Consider the following 15,834-nt stretch of genomic DNA (forward strand, 5'->3'; position numbering starts at 1 on the left):
TCCCCTCATGCACAGGCAGCAAAGCATATGCTGTGCTACCTCCTGTTTCCCAGTGATAAACCACTGTGACATTTCACAACAGATCATCAAAAGAGGAAACTGGGCAATAAAAGTGAAAGTGCAAAAAAATGAAAAACAATAATGCTGAAAGTGAAATTCTAATAGAACATAAATGACATCACAGAAGAAAGAGCTAACTTGGGAATGTCAATGCTACTGCTATGCAAGAGACTCTAGACATGCAGCCAAGGAAACAGTAAATGTGAACTTATTGGCATAAATTAGGACACAGAGGAGGTTGTGACACAAAGAATAAGGATGTCCCATAAGAAGTGACTCTGGCCCTGGCCAGTGTGACTCAGTTGGTTGAGCATCATACTGTGCACTGAAAGGTCATTGGTTTGATTCTTGGTCAGGGCACATACCTGGGTTGTGAGCTCCATACCCAGTTGGGGTGTATGGGGTATATGTGGAAGGCAGCCAATCAACGCTTCTCTCTCTCTCTCTCTCTCTCTCTCTCTCTCTCTCTCTTTTAAATGGACAGAGAAAATGGGGAGGTGGAGGCTTGCCCAGGGTGGGAATGGCTGGGGGAGGGGGTCTATGGAGAAAAAGGAGACATATGTAAATCTTTAGACAATAAATAATTTTAAAAAGTGACCGGAAAAAAAAAACTTTCCATGAAAAGAAAGCTTAGAGATAGCTTATGACACCAAAAATGCAAAAACTAAAATGCCAGAAGCAGATCTGAACTTAGAAGAAGTACGACAATTCACCAAGCATAGAAAGGATGCTTGCTTTGTATTCAGAGTTATATGACAAGAAGGCAAGCATTGTTTAAATCACTCTTGATAAAACACTTTCAATGTTTGTAATGTTTTAATTTACCATGCACTACATATTCGTTTTATTATTGATTCATTTCCTAATAGAGTTATTACTGAGAGTTAAAAATTATTTTTTCAGAAAATAAAAGGAAGCATCCCATGGACCTCTTTTTGTTGTATGACTTCACAATGTAGAAAAAATGGGCTGAGAGAACCAAGATGGCGGCATAGGTAAACACCGGAGTTTGCTGCCTCGAACAACCACTTCAAAAATACAACTAAAAGACGGAAAGGGCATTATCCAGAACCACAGGAAGGCTGGCTGAGTGGAAATTCTACAACTAGAAGGAAAGAGAAAAGCATATCGAGACTCAGAGGAGGCGCAGTGTGGAAGTAAAATACTAAGGTGCAGAGTGCATGTGGAACGGGCTGGCGGCTGAGGGCACGGTTGTCGTTTTCATTCGGGAGGGAGTCTCAGGCTCTGAGCTCCAGTTCCGGGCGAGTCTCTAGGGACCCAGACTCATACAGGAGAAGCGGGACTGTCTGGCATCGGTCAGAACCCGAGGGCAGCTTTCTCTCTGAGGGGCTTGCAGCGATTCCCACAACACTGAGAAGCAGAGCCCCTGAAGGCAAGACTGAGAGCAACCATAACTGCTAGCCCTGCCTTGTTGATCCCATGCGACCTGCCCTGCCCAAGCCCTGCAGGGAGGCTTTTGCTGGATAGCCGCAGGCAAAGGCTAGATTAGCACCTCCCTAGAGATCCAGGAGCCAGGAAGCCCAGAGGTCAGAGTGGGACCATCCAGTTTGCAGCTCCGTGGAACCATAAAAGACACACTCAGGGGGCAGACTCAGTGAGCAACAAAGCCCCATTGAAGCAAGTCTTGCCCCAGAGGGGTGTCTCTAGCACAGAAGTTCTCCCACTGCAGACACAGCTGATTCTCACAGCCAATTGGCCTGGATGTCAATTCCTCCCAGTGATAACCACAACAATCAAGGCTTAATTACAACAAGACTGTGCACAAAGCCCACAAGGGGGTGCACCAAGAGTGTCTACCTCAGGTAATTGGGACACTTAGCACAGAAAGGCACTCTATCAACACAGCGAAGCATAAAAAATGCCAAGACAAAGAAACAGGACATAAATGACAGAAACGGAGGAAAGCAAACTGCTGGATATAGAGTTAAAAACCACACTTTTAAGGTCTTTAAAGAACTGTCTAGAAGCTACCGATAAATTTAGTAAGGCCCTCGAAAAGACTGGTGAGACCGCCGATAAATGTAGTGAGATCTTCAAGAAATCTAGTGAGACCCTCGATGTTGTGATAAAGAACCAACTAGAAATTAAGCATACACTGACTGAAATAAAGAATATTATACAGACTCCCAACAGCAGACCAGAGGATCGCAAGAATCAAGTCAAAGATTTGAAATACGAAGAAGCAAAAATACCCAACCGGAAAAGCAAAATGAAAAAAGAATCCAAAAATATGAAGATAGTGTAAGGAGCCTCTGGGACAGCTTCAAGCGTACCAACATCCGAATTATAGGGGTGCCAGAAGAAGAGAGAGAGCAAGATATTGAAAACCTATTTGAAGAAATAATGACAGAAAACTTCCCCTACCTGGTGAAAGAAATAGACTTCCAAGTCCAGGAAGCGCATATGAAAACCAACCAGGAACTTAACTGCCAGTGGAATGGGAAACTGAGTCAGAATAAAACAAAGTACCTGAAATGAAGCACTGTCAGAGATTTGTTACTTTGGTTAAAGCTCAGTGTTTTATTCCAGTCATCTGTGAGCTGCTTGCTAAGTATAAGACTCAACTTACAAATTGGTCAGTTAAAACTAAAGGCAAAGGTATGTAGGGACATTCCCTGTAGGATGCCTTTGTTCTTGAAAGGTGGTCTAGTACTTACCATATATGGCTTGGCTTCAGGAGTTCAGAAGTTTTCTCAGGCTTTGTCCTCAGGAGGATCAAAGGCCCCTGAGATCAGTTCAAGATACTGTTCTGGTATAAGGAAACTCTATCTCCTCCAAGTGAAAGCATAAGCTGCTGTCTTTACTAGAAATCTAGTAGTATAACATGAAAGTCATGAGGCAGAATTACTATTTATACTTTAGAGGCCATAACATACCACATTCTAAAAAGTAGATTACCTGAGTTCCAGTCAAGATGGTATATAGGTAAACACAGTACTCGCATCCTCCCACAATCACACCAAAACTACAACTAACTTTCAGAACAACCATTATTGAGAACTGCCTGAAATCTAGCTGAACAGAAGTCCTACAACTAAGGACATAAAAGTAAGAGACATATGGAGATGTTAGAAGGGTAGAGAGGAGGAATGGGCCAGTATCACACCCACACATAATCGATAAAAATCAGGAGGGATGTCTCTACTGTGCAGGTTCTTCCTGAGGTGGGGGGTGGCCTAGTCCCACCAGGTCCCCCAGTCCAGGATTCTAGCACCAGGGGAAAAGTCTCCAAAACTTCTGGCTGTGGAAACCATGAAGATTGTGGCTGAGGGAGACAAAGGGCTCCTGGAGTCCCAGGCAGTTCCTATGAAAGGGCCCATGTAATGACTTCTTGGCTCTAAACTCTAGCTCTGGGGATGAAGCTTTAAAGATATGTCAGATACATACTGGGAGAAGCTGAAGTGTCTGCCTTTAGGGGCAGGGCTGAAGAGTCAGCTTTTCCCCAGACCTAAGTGCTGGCAGCAGCCCTTGTTCCTTTGCTGAGACTTCACCCACAAAGAACCAATAGGTGAGCCCCATAAATGTGTCTCCATCAACCTAGCTCACACTGTTAGCCCCATGCTGGTGATTCTCTGAGACTCAGTGCCATCAAACTTGCAGGCTCACCCAAGCCCTTTCCAGTGGCTTTTCCATGCAAACAGCTTCTCTGGGCTCATGTGTCAAATTTTCCTAAAATCTCTCAAATGTTCACAAACCCAAAACAAGCAGCATCTGGCCTCAGTGTGCCTTGTGCCTCTTACTAAGTGGCCCCAGATGCAGCACTAGTGGTTGGCAGCCTTGACACCTCCAAGCTCAACACAAGTAACAGCAGTCTGCACATTGCTTCGTACTTCATGCCGGTTGGCCCTGGACAAGGCACAGGCAAAAGGGCCTGCACCTACTAGACCTAGCGTATTAGGTGGCCAGCTTCAGAAGCACCACCCAACAACTTCCACCAGAGACACACTCAAGGGGCAGACTCATCAGGCACCAGAGCTCTGATGAAGTGTGTCTTGCTCTGTGGAGTTGGGCCCTGCACAGCAGATCCTGTGCTGTGGTTGCTGTCAGTCCTCACAGCTGACTGTCCTGCAGTTAAATCCCTCCCAATGACATGCCAATAACAATCAAGGCTCAACTATAACAGAAGGGTGCACACAGCCCACAAGGAGACACTCCTGGAGAGCCTAGCTTGGGTGACATGGGATGCTGCGCCACTGAGCACAACAGGACACCTATTACAGAGGGCTACTTTACCAAGACTGGTAGACATAGCATGCCGGAAGCCAGTCCATCCTTGCTGCTTGACACAGTCACTGCAGGAAAGAAACATCTGCACAGCATATGTTTCAAGGGACCTGGCATATATAGCATATTGTTCTTAATATGTTTGCTCTCCTTAGCGCCATGTGTTTTAACCAAGGTCACCTCTCCGAGAAAGGTTGTTTCCCCAGGTGGGGATTTTTCCCTGAGGTTAGGGAGGGGATACAACCCCTTAACTAAGTGCCAGGCGGGTAGTTAATCACTTTAACTACAAACAATCACGCTTAAGCTACATAATCTTTACTCCCTGGAATGGAGATAAGAAACACCCTAATCTTTGGAATAGAAATTGATAGGATTAAAATCAACTGGTATAAATACAGATGTAACAAGACAACAGAAGACAGAACCTAGACACAGAACCTAGACACAGAACCTAGCAAGAGAACATGGCAAAAGATCCTGGCTAGAACTTGGACAGAACCTGGCTGGAGAACCTGGTGAGAGAACATGGCAAGAGAACCTGGCTACAGAACTTGGTTGGAGATCCTGACCAGAACTTCACTGGAGATCCTGACCAGAACCTGGCTGGAGATCCCGACCAGAACTTTGGCTAGAGATCCTGGCTAGAGATCCTGGCTAGGCTGTTGGTCAACTGAAGGCTGCCTCCGTGTCATTCCTTCTTTGCCGACTCCGTCCACACCTTTGGGGACCCCTGGACCCACTGGGGCTGGACCCCAGCAATAGCAGCTCTACCTAATACATAGAAACAAATATAGGGAGGCTACCAAAATGAGGAGAGAAGGAAACATGTCCCAAACTAAAGAATAGAACAAAACTCCAGAAAAGCACTAAACAAAACAGACAAGCAATCTATCAGCTGCAGAGTTCAAAACACTGGTTATGAGGATGCTCAAATATTTCAGTGAGAACTTCAACAAAGAGATAGGAAACATAATGGAGATAGAGAACATAAAGAACCAGTCAGAAATGAAGATTGCAATAACTGAAAGGAAGCATACGTTACAGGGAATTAACAGTAGAGTAGATGAAGCAGAGAATCAAATCAGGGATTTGAAAGATAAGGAAGCAAAAACATCCAATCAGAACAGCAAGAAGAAAAATGAATTGGAAGAAAGAAAGAAAGAAAGAAAGAAAGAAAGAAAGAAAGAAAGAAAGAAAGAAAGAAAGAAAGAGAAAGAAAGAAAGAAAGAAGAAAGGAAGAAAGGAAGAAAAGAAAGAAAAAAAGAAAAGAAAAGAAAGAGAAGAAAAGAAAAGAAAAGAAAAAAAAGAAAAGAAAAGAAAGAGAAGAAAAGAAAAGAAAAGAAGAGAAAAGAAAAGAAAGGAAAAGAGAAGAAAAGTGAGGACAGTGTAAGGAGCCTCTGAGACAACTTCAGCTTATCAATATTCCCAACATGAGGGTGCTGGAAGGAGAAGAGAGGGAGCAAGAAATGGAAAACCTATTTGAAAGAATAGTAATGAAAAACTTCCCTGACCTGGTGAAGGAAATAGCCATACAAGGCCAAGGTGGATAGTACAATGTGCCCATCACACAGCACAAGGACTCCGCAAATGTTTGGGGGGCACTTTTATAAACATCTTCAAATCTGAGCCCAGGCTGAGTGAATCAAATAAATATGTGCCTTTCACACTCACCAAAGTTATTTGTTTTAAGATGAGCCTAAATAAAATATTGTCACCAAAATAGTTATGTTCATAAGTATATTCCCTAAAACATGACCAATAGAATAAATATAAAAAAGAACATTCGCCTCACTAACACAGAAATGAAAATTAAAACAGGATGTTTTTCATCCATCAAATTAGCAAAGATTTCAGAATTATGAAGATGTCAGGACTGGGTGGAGAAAGATATTTTCATTTGCAGTAGTAATTGATGCAATGTTTCTAGAAAACACTCGGGAGTATGTATCAAAAGCCTTAAAATATCTCTGCCATTTACAGTATTACATATCTTTAGCAGCCTTACTTTCCTAAATCAAAAAAGACTGGAAACATCCTTTAATAGCCATCAAGATGAGAGTTTAGTAAATTACAGTATATCCATGAAAAGTAGAACATAGAGGCAGCTATAAGAATATTTCTGAAAACATTGGCAGTGAAGAATGAGGATATACAAGTATATAAGCTATATGAGTGCATTTATCATTTTTCATTTTTAAAGAAAAGTAACAAAAATACATAGAAAAAAAGACAGAAAAAAGGCACAAAATTTACTACACTAGATCAATAGTTTATTTCTAGGTTGTAGGATTCCAGATTATTTTTGTTTTTTTCCTCTATAAATTCTTACATTGTATAAGGTTTTCTAAAGTGATACATAATACTTTTTTAAGTCAGAAAAAAATTGTAAATCTTATTTTGTCAAAACATAGTTAACAGGAACAGACTCATTCCTGGTTAAATCCACTGAAAATAATGTTATTAATGAGAATGCCACGATCAGCAAGCTGCAGTCAATCCAACTGCAACAAATCACACTCTGAAATGATTTTATAATCTTAAAAAGGCAAGTCTCTATCCAAAAATATATGACAGAGGTCTTATTGCCTGGCTTTGCCACTAGGGTTCAAGGCTTTCCCTAAATCAGGGAAGACTGATGAGGTTTTGATACTATATCAGCCTTTTCTTTGACATAAAAGGCCTTTCAAAATTGTAAAAAAAAATTTCCACAGGAAATTTAGACACCATTTTGAAAGTGAGAGTTGTGACATGTCTTGCCAGTTATCACTGTTAGCTAAAAGCTTTCCCTTTTTTGCTTTTGAAATCACAAATTATTTGCAGAGTGCCATCTATTGAGGAGGGCCCTTAAATATATACCCTGTCATGCCCCTCTCCATTTTTATATAATCACTAGTGGCCAAGTGCATGGATTTGTGCACTGGTTGGGTCCCTCAGCCTGGGCTGTTCCCTCTCACAATTCAGAACCCCTCAGGAGATGTTGGAATCCTGGTGCACAGATTTGGCCGGATCCCTGCAGGCCAGGCTGAGGGACCACACCGGTGCACAAATCTATATAACGGGCCTCTAGTATGCATATAAGATCTTTGGTTAATCTCTTCCTGCCCTCCCTCTTCCCTTTGCCCTCTGAGATTCATCAGTCTGTCCCATTCTTTCATGCCTGTGCATTGAATGTCTCACCCTTGGTGGTCAGTGCACGTCACAGCTACTAGTCAAATGGTTGAATGGTCACTTAGGCTTTAATATATATATATATATATATATATATATATATATTTTAGATATACATGCCTTAAACTTCTGAGTAAAAGTAAAAATCATGAAATTTACAACAGGCCAATCTGCTATAATATTTTACTACTTTTCACTGGTTTTAAAGGTTGCGGAATGAAATAAATAAACAAAATCAGCATTTTTTACTCCTTGCCTTTTGAAAATGTTTAGTGGCCTTCAATGATTGACTATTTCAGTGCACTATTGGGAGACAGGGAATAAATCTTACAGGTTAAGAGTTTAAAAGTTTTAGAATGTCACCTCAAAACTTCACTAATTTAGCAAATTTCCTTTACTAAACTGATGTGGAAATACAGTTGACCCTTGAATAACACAGGGGTTAGAAGATCTGACAACCCCACCTTGTGCAGTAAAAAATCCACATATGACTTTAAGCTCCCCCAAAATTAACAACTAATACCTTATTGTTGACCAGAATCTTTATGGATAAAATTAACAGTTGATTATCACATATTTTGTATGATATATGTATTTTATACTATATTTTTACAGTAAAGAAAGCTAGAGAACAGAAAATGTCATTAAGAAAATCATAAGGAAGAGAAAATACATTTACAGTATTTCCTGAAAAAAAATCCAAATATAAGTAGACCCACATAATCTAACCCCATGTTGTTTGAGGGTCAATTGTACCTGGTTGAGCATAATCATCAACCAGGATGCCACCTTTCTACTTAGCAGTGACAATTCTACATTGTTCATGCTACATTTGATGCCGCACCAAGATATGCCCTGAGGAGTTTAGACACATGGCTATTCCAGCAAAACATGATCAAAGAACACACCCTCCTGGGGCTACTTCCTTAGGGGCTGCAGAATTGTACAGTAAGGATGACAACATGGTTCAAACTGGGCTTTTCCAAAGATGCACACATGTATACAGAGAAGTTCAAACTGGGAAAATGAAGAGAGGGAAGTCTTAATGCTCAGAAGTGCAAAATCCTATCTTAACATTGTAATGTAAGCTGTAACCATCTCCTCACCAATAATGGGTGTGTAAATGCTCTGTATACATTAAAATCAGCATGAGTTTTAGGTATGTTATTATTATTAGGATCCCCACTATTCATTCTTTAAAAATAACTTCTTAGGATCTGCAGCAAATTATGAGGGACAAAATATACTTCAAGGAGAATCTTAATATTAAAACTGTATATTCTTTTTAAAAAATCTTTATTGTGGAAGTATTACATATGTCCCCTTTTTCCCCATCAACCCCCTCCAGCTCACCACCACCCCCCACCCCAGGCCCTCACCATCCCACTGTCTGAGTCCATGGGTTATGCATATATTCATACAAGATCCTTGGTTGGTAACCTCCCACCCACCCCAACTCTCCTCCGACTCTCCAAGATTCTGCATTATGTTCAATGTTTCCATGTCTCTGGATCCACTCCATTCATCAGTTTATTTTGTTAATTAGATTCCACATATGAGTGTGATCATGTGATACTTGTCTTTCTCTGATGACTTATTTCACTTAGCATGGTATGCTCCAGGTCCCTCCATGCTGTCTTAAAGGTTAAGAGATTCTTCTTTTTTACAGTTGCATAGAATTTCATGGTATAAATGTACCACAGCTATATATATATATATATATATATATATATATATATATATATATATATATATTATTGATTTTTTACAGAGAGGAAGGGAGAGAGATAGAGAGTTAGAAACATCGATGAGAGAGAAACATCGATCAGCTGCCTCCTACACATCTCCTCCTGAGGATGTGCCGGCAACCCAGGTACATGCCCTTGACCAGAATCAAACCTGGGACCTTTCAGTCCGCAGGCCGATGCTCTATCCATTGAGCCAAACTGGTTTCAGCATACCACAGCTTTTTTATCCACTCATCTACTGATGGGCACTTGGGTTGTTTCCAGATCTTAGCTATTGTGAATAGTGCTGCTATGAATATAGAGGTACATACATTCTTTCTGATTGATGTTTTGGGTTTCTTAAGGTACATTCCTAGAAGTGGGATCACTGGGTCAAAGGGTGAAATGACCAGAACGTGCCAGAAGACATGGCAAAGTAATTTTGCTTCATAATACCATAGACTCCAAAACCAGTTCAAGACACATTAAAAGGTCTTCCCTGGGAAGTATTAACCCACCCGCTGTATTCACAGACCTTACTCCTTCAGATTACCACTTGTTCCCATTGATGGCACACGCACTTTCTGAGCAGCACTTCAAAACGTATGAAGAAGTGAAAAATTTGAGGAATGGTTTGCCTCAAAACAAGAAAAGTTCTATTGGGACAGTATCCACAAATTACCTGAAGGATGGGGAAAATGTGTAGCTAGCGACGGACATTATTTTGAATAAGGCACTTTTGATGTTTCTCTTGAAATTATCGTGTTTTCTTTGATTATAAAATTCGCATTATTAACCAGTAATGGCTTGGGTCAAATTTTGGGATCTCTGTTCTGTTCCATTGATCTCTATGCCTGTTCTTATGCCGATTCCAGACTTTTTTTTTATTACAGTAGCTTTGTAGTATAAATTGATAAGTGGTATTTTGATTCCTCCAACTTTGTTCTTCTTTCTCAAGATTGCTGCAGCTATTTGGCGTCTTTTTTGGTTCTATATAAATTTTTGGAGTGTTTGCTCTAAATATGTAAAATATGCTGTTGGTATTTCAATAGGGATTGCATTTAATCTGTAGATTTCCTTGGGTAGTATGGACATCTTAATGATGTTAATTCTACCAATACATGAACACAGAATATTCTTCCACTTTTTTATATCTTCTTTATCTCTTTTTTCAATGGCCTGTATTTTCTTAAGTACAAGTGCTTTACCTCATTGGTTAACTGTATTCCTAAGTATCTAAATTTTTTTGTTGCACTGGTAAATGGGATTTTTTTTTAGTTCCTCTTTCTGAGAATTCTTTGATGTTGTATAAAAAAGCCATCAATTTTTGGCTGTTGTTTTTGTATCCTGCCAAATTCATTTATTAAATCTAGTAGTTTTTTGATGGAGTCATTAGGGTTTTCTATGTACAATATCATGTCATCTGAAAATAATAAGAGTTTTACTTCCTCCTTTCCAATTTGGATGCCTTTTATTTCTTGTTCTCATCTGATCGCTGTGGCTAGGACTTTCAGTACTATGATGAATAAGAGTGGTAAAAGCAGACATCCCTGTCCTGTTTTTGTTCGTAGGGGAAATGGTTTTAGTTTTTGCACATTGAATATGATGTTTGCAGTAGGTTTGTCATGTATGGCCTTTAACATACAGAGATATGTTCCCTCTATTTCTACTTTGCTGAGAGTTTTTATCAAAAATAGGTGTTGGGCCCTAGCTGGTTTGGCTCAGTATACAGAGTATTGGCCTAAGGAATAAAGGGTACCAGGTTCAATTCTGGTCAAGGGCATGCATGTACCTTAGTTGCAGGCTGCTCCCTGGCCCTGGCCCTGGCCCTGGTTGTGGCATGTGTGGAAGGCAGCTAATTGATGTGTTTCTCTCACATCGATGTTTCGCTCTGTCTTTCATTCTCTCTTCCACTCTCTAAAAATCAAAGAATATATATCCTCAGGTGAGGATTAAAAAATCCTGTATATTAAAAGAGTAATATGCAAATTGACCCTAACAGCCTAAAGACCCAGAAACGACAGATCACTATGAAGCATAATGACCACCAGGGGGCAGATGCTCAATGCAGGAGCTGCCCCCTGGTGGTCAGTGCGCTCCCACAGAGGGAGCTCTGCTCAGCCAGAGCCTGGCTGACGACTATGAGCACAGCAGTGGTAGCAGGAGCCTCTTCCGCCTCCTCAGCAGCAATAAGGATGTCCAACTGCGTCTTAGGTCTGCTCCCCGCATTGAGCAGACCGAAGTCGCAGTCAGACATCCCCCAAGGGCTCCAAGGCTGCCAGAGGGATGTCGGAGTGCTAGCTTAGGCCCAATTCCCCATGGAGTGGGCCTAAGCCAGCAGGTAGACATCTGCTGAGGAGTCCAGGACTGTGAAAGGGCACCCTCCCCCGCCAAGTGCATGAGTTTTCGTGCACTGGGCCTTTAGTAATAATAATAAAATAAAATTTTAAAAAATGTGTGTTGAATTTTGTTGAATACTTTTTCTGCATTTATTGATACGATTATGTGATCTTTATCTTTTAATTTGCTGATGTGATGTATCACTTTTATTGATTTGTGAATTTTGTACCAGCCTTGCAACCTGAGAATAAATCCCACTTGATCATGGTATATGATCTTTTTAATATATTGCTGGATGCAATTTGCTAATATTTTGTTGAGGATTTTAGCCTCTATGTTCATCAGGGATATTGTCCTATAATTCTCTTTCTTTGTAATGTCTTTCTCTGGTTTTGGAATTAGGATAATGCTGGCCTCATAAAAAGAGCATGGAAGTGTTTCTTCCTTTTGGATTTTTTTTTATCATTTGAGGAGGATAGGTGTTTATTCTTCTTTGAATGTTTGGTAAAACACCCCTGTGAAGCCATCTGATCTGGACTTTAGTTTGCTGGAATTTTTTTATTAGTGCTTTTATTTCATCAATTATTATTGGCCTATTCTGATTTTCTGATTCTTCCTGATTCAGTTTTGGAAGATTATATTTTTTTTGGAATTTATCCATTTCATCCACATTGTCCAACTTGTTGGTATATAATTGTTCATAATATTTTCTTACACTTCTTTGTATTTCTGTGGTGTCAGTGATTACATCAACACTTTCATCTCTGATTTTATTTATTTGCATTCTCTCTTTGTTTCTTGATGAGTCTGGCTAATGGTTCCTCAATGTTGTTTATTCTTTCAAAGAACCAGCTCTTGGTTTCATTGATTTTTTTTTTTTTTTTTTTAGTCTCTGTGTCATTTATTTCTGCTCTAATCTTTATTTCCTTATGTCTACTTACTAGGGATTTTCTTGTTTTCTTTCTAATTCTTTAAATTGTAGGGTTGGATAACTTATTAAAAGTTTTTCTTATTTTCTGAGGTAGGCCTGTAGTGCTATGAACTTCCCTCTCAGTACTGCTTTTACTGTGTCTCAGAGATTTGGGGTTGTTGTGAGTTCATTTTTACTTGTTTTCAGTATGTTTTTTATTTCTTTCCTGATCTCATTGGTAACCTATTCATTGTTTAATAACATGCTACTTAGCCTCCATGTGTTCGAATTTTTTGGGTTGTTTTTACTATAGTTGATTTCTAATTTCATTCCACTGTGATCTGAGAAGATGCTTGATATGATTTCATCTTCATTAATTTGTACTAGTGGAGACTTGTTTCATGTCCTAACATGTAGTCTATCTTTGTGAATGATAATTGTGTACTTGAGAAGAATGTATATTCTGCAGCTTTGCAGTGAAATCCTATATAGTAAAGAGGTGATATAAAAATTGACCATCACGGCCTCACACAAGATGGCCACTCCCATGTGGTCACAAGATGGCCGCCATAAGAGGGCTGGCAGGGGAGGGCAGTTGGGAAAACCAGGGCTGCAGGGGAGGGCAGTTGGGTGCGACTGGGCAAGCAGGAAAGGGCAGTTGGGGGGGGGGACAAGGCCTGCAGGAGAGGGTAGTTGGTGTTGACCAGGCCAGCAGGGGAGCAGTTAGGCATTGATCAGGCTGGCAGGGGAGTGGTTAGGGAGTGATCAGGCTGGTAGGCAGAAGCAGTTAATGGGCAATCAGGCAGTCAGGCAGGCAAGAGGTTGAAGCCAGCAGTCCCAGATTGTGAGAGGGATGTCCAACTGCTGGATCAGGCCTAAACTGGCAGTCAGACATCCCCTGAGGGGTCTCAGATTAAAGAGTGTGAAGGCTGGGCTGAGGGACATCCCCCCCCCCCCTCCAGTGCACGAATTTCGTGCACCGGGCCTCTTGTGTTCTATAAATGTCAATTAAATCCATCTGATCCAATGTGTCCTTTAGAGTCACTTATTTCTTGTTAATTTTTGTCTGGGAGATCTATCCAGTAAGTCAGCAGGGTGTTAATCTCCCCTACTATGACTATGTTGTTGTCAATCTCTCTCTTAAAGTCCTCTAGAAGTATTTTTTATATATTTAGGTATTCCTATATTAGGTGCATATATGTTTACGAGAATTATATTCTCTTGTTGGATCAATGCCTTTAGTATTATATAGTAACCTTTGTTGTCTCTTGTGATGGCCTTCTTTTGATGTCTATTTTGTCAGACATTAGTATTGCTACCCAAGCTTTTTTTTTTTCTTTTCCATTTACATGGAAATTTTTTTCATAACTTCACTCTCATCCTGTGTGACTATTTTGTTCTGAGGTTGGTCTCTTGTAGATAGCACATAGTTGGGTCATATTTTTGTATCCATTCAGCTACCCTATGTCTTTTGATTGGAGCATTTAATTGACTTACATTAAGGTTATTATTGGTAGTGACTTTTTTATTGCCATTTTAATTCTTTGTCTATTTCTTCTTCTTGTTACAACAGTCCATTGAGCATTTCTTGTAATGCTGGGTTGGTGGTGATATACTGCCTTAGCTATTTTTTTTCTTTAATGGGAATCTCTTTATTTCACCATCTATTTTGAATGATAGCCTTGCTGGATATACTAATCTTGGTTTCAGATCCTTGCTTTTCATTACTTCACACCATTCCTTTCACACCATTCCCTTCTGACATGTGAAGTTTCTTATGTGAAATAAGATGTCAGCCTTATGGGAACACCTTTGTAGGTAACAGTTTGCTTTTCTCTTGCTGACTTTAAGATTCTCTCTTTGCCTTTAATTTTTGGCATTTCAATTATGATTTTTCTGGGCATAGGCCTGTTTGCATTCTTCTTGCTTGGGGTTCTCTGTACCTGCTGTACTTGTGTAACATTTCCCTTTACCAGGTTAGGAAATTTTTTGGCCATTATTTCTTCAAACAAGTTCTCTATCCCTTTCTCCATTTTTGCCTCTTCTGGAACACCTGCTATTTTAATATTGTTTTGTTTCACATTGTCCCACAGCTCTCTTAAGCTGTCCTCCTGTTTTTTAATTTTTTTTTTTTCTTTCTGGTCCTCTGATTGAGTGATTTTTTTTCAATCCTGTCTTCTAATTCACTGATTTGGTTGTCAGCTTCCCCTAATTTGCTGTTTATTCCTTCCAATGTGTTCTTTATTTGTGCTGTGTCATTCTTTATTTCTGTTTTCATAGTTACCATGCTGTTGAGCATCTTTACCTTCATTATTCTGAACTCTATATCAGATAAATTTTTATCTCCATTTCATTTATCTCTTCTGGAGAATTTTGTTGTTCCGTTGAAGGTCGTTTCTTTTTCTCCTCATATTGGCTTCCTATTTGGGTTTGTGAGTATGTATTAGGTAGATCTTCTATACCATTCAATCTCTATTGCAGGTGTCTCAAACACTGTTTCTGACTATTAGATCAGGAAAAGACTCAAGGGCTCCAGAGACTGCCTCTGGCTACAGACTGATAGGATTGCCTCTTGAATAGCCCTCAGGCAATCATCCATGGGTCTGGTGAGGTTTTTTTTCAACAGGGTGGGGCAATTGCTTCTACCAGAAGGATAATTATGATTCTCTTAAATGGCCTCAGAAACTCTGCACCATGGGGCAAGGTGTTTTCAAATAGGGTGGGTCACCTATCTTCCCCACAGCTGCCTGTATAGAAAATGTCTGCATGAGAAATATGACTTCTGCAACATGAGGGAATGACTCAGCTCCAGAAACTGAGGGGGTCTGCCTCCTGAGTTCTAACTCCAGAGCTCCTGATCCTCACTTTTGCTTACACAGCTCCCATCCACTCTGTCCTCCCTCTGCCGGACCACAAGGTAAGTTGCTACACAGAGAATTTTGTGCATTGGCCCTTAAGTAGGGTACCTGCATTTCCAGCCATTTCTCCCTGGCAGACAGCAACCCTGCTGCTTTTCGCAGCCTTCTGTTATGTGGATAGCCTTCTCAGTTCTGGTGCTCTCTCCTGGAGTGCCGAGCTTGGGGATTAGACCCCAGAGTTCTCAGTTGCAAACTCCACAGTTGAGATATCTCTCCATAACTTCAGTTGCTGTGTGTGGGAGCCCAGCCAGTCCTTTCATGACTCCGCCCCTCCTACCAGTCTCTATGCGGTCTCCACTTTCCATCCTCATTTATCTGGATTCTCTCCAGTGAGTCTTCTGCTGATTATTCAGGAAGTTATTCTGTATTTTATTTGTAGTTCCAGTTTAGTCCTGGGAGTTTGCCCCTGCAGCATCCAATTACTACACTGCCATTTTTTCTGTATATTCTGATTTATAACCTTAAC

The 15,834-nt window shown here is 40.4% G+C and overlaps 1 protein-coding gene across 6 annotated transcripts in view; it reads right to left on the bottom strand.

Annotated features, from left to right (window-relative positions):
- The window catches only part of LOC139002128 (leukocyte surface antigen CD47-like), a 136,524-nt gene that overhangs the window by 38,593 nt on the left and 82,097 nt on the right, over positions 1 to 15,834 (bottom strand). The window lies entirely within an intron of this gene.

This window comes from Myotis yumanensis, unplaced genomic scaffold (genome assembly GCF_028538775.1).
Source record: "Myotis yumanensis isolate MYYU_CA2020_CCGP unplaced genomic scaffold, mMyoYum1.0.hap1 SCAF_2, whole genome shotgun sequence".
NCBI lineage: Eukaryota > Metazoa > Chordata > Mammalia > Chiroptera > Vespertilionidae > Myotis > Myotis yumanensis.